We start from the raw sequence: 2188 nt of genomic DNA on the forward strand, positions 1-2188 counted from the left end.
TCAGGACGGTAATACGGAACGCCGTGCTGGATCCTAACGGCCTCGAATCACTAGCAGTCGAGATGACAGGCATCTTATCCACTTGGCTGTAACGGATCGTGCAACCACGTCTCGATCCCTGAGTCAACAGATGGGGACGTTTGCAAGACAACAACCATCTGCACGAACAGTTCGACGACGTTTGCAGCAGGATGATCAGCTCGGAGACCAAGACCATGGCTGCGGTTACCCTTGACGCTGCATCACACACAGGAGCGCCTGCTATGGTGTACTCAACGACGAACCTGGGTGCACGAATGGCAAAACGTCATTTTTTCGGATGAATCCAGGTTCTGTTTACAGCATCACGATGGTCGCATCCGTGTTTGGTGACATCGCGGTGAATGCACATAGGAATCGTGTATTCGTCATTGCCATACTGGGGTATCATCCGGCATGATGGTATTGGGTGCCATTGGTTACACGTCTCGGTCACCTCTTGTTCGCAAAATAGTTCAAATGGCTCTGAGCACTATGGGACTTAACATCTGAGGTCATCAGTCCCCTAGAACGTAGAACTACTTAAAACTAACTAACCTAAGGACATCACACACATCCACGCCCGAGGCAGGATTCGAACCTGCGATCGTAGCAGTCGCGCGGCTCCGGAATGAAGCGCCTAGAACCTCTTGGCCACTGCGGCCGGCCCTTGTTCGCACTGACCCCACTTTGAACAGTGGACTTTACATTTCAGATGTGTTACGGCCCGTAGCTCTACCTTTCATTCGGTCCCTGCAAAACCCTACATTTCAGCAGGATAATGCACGACCGCATGTTGCAGGTCCTGTACGGGCCTTTCTGGATACAGAAAATGTTCGACTGCTGCCCTGGCCAGCACATTCTCCAGATCTCTCACCAATTGAAAACGTCTGGTCAATGGTGGCAGAGTAACTGGATCATCACAATACGCCAGTCACTACTCTTGATGAACTGAGATATCGTGTTGAAGCTACATGGTCAGCTGTACCTTTATACGCCATCCAAGCTCTGTTTGACTCAATGCCCAGGCGTGTCAAGGCCGTTATTACGGTTAGAGGTAGTTGTTCTGGGTACTGATTTCTCAGGATCTATGCACCCAAATTGCGTGAAAATGTAATCACTTGTCAGTTCTAGTATAACATATTTACCCAATGAATAGCCGTTTATCATCTGTATTTCTTCTTGGTGTAGCAATTTTAATGGCCAGTAGTGTATTTCCTTGTGACTCCTCGTTGATCCCGGAGATATGTTCTCGAATACCACGGTTTGCTATGCGAGTTCTTTGTTTTCATTCCTGTCATCCAAGACAAAAACACACCTTCGACTCTTGACTGAACCTCTACACCTAAGGCGTGAGGTGGCTGAACACTGGTAAGACACTGGACGCGAACTCGGGAGGTCTGCGGATCAAATTCAAATCCGGCCACCCCGATTTAGCTTTTCAGTGTGTTCTCTATATCGCTTAAGACGAATTCCAGCATGCTTGATCTAGGTAGTTAGAGTTCCAAAGATCATTTGAACGATTATTTTATCGAAACGAAGATATACGTGATACATAATTGGTGTTAACATTAATGAACACATAATTTTTTTAGCCTTACACGTGGCACTACCCTTCAAAAACAGTTATTTTTTAAAGAAGTCTAGCTACCAGTTTTCAAACAGAAATTCGTCCAGGGAGTAGATGGACCTATTCAAGAGAAATGATGTTAGGTTGGATATAAAACTTCTTTTGCTGTCCGACATTTTCAGTTATTGGCCATATCATCAAACATTTTTGTTGCTGTACGCTGAACTAATTTCTGAGCCATTCAGTCTTGATAAAGGACAATAAAGGTCATTTTTTCCGGTTATTGTCGTAGGTGTAGCTACCACTTCTCAAATTGTGATGGATTACACCGGTCTGCGACATAAAAATATATTAAATGATTTTTATAGTGTGTTCAACGCCGATTTCGGGACATATAGTGAAAAAATTCCTTCATGTACAGTTATTTCACAAACTGCTTGTCTAGTTTTAGCTTGTTTCGATATTTCAGCACTCTAGTGAGCTTGAATTTTGATTTTTAGGATCTCCATAAACTGTTATATTTAGCCGCTTTTCTACTAGATATACGTAAACTAAGGAGTAATTAGGAGAAACCAGCAGTATTTTCATATCAGTACCTGT

The sequence above is a fragment of the Schistocerca serialis genome, chromosome 4 (assembly GCF_023864345.2).
Source record: "Schistocerca serialis cubense isolate TAMUIC-IGC-003099 chromosome 4, iqSchSeri2.2, whole genome shotgun sequence".
Classification (NCBI taxonomy): Eukaryota; Metazoa; Arthropoda; class Insecta; order Orthoptera; family Acrididae; genus Schistocerca; species Schistocerca serialis.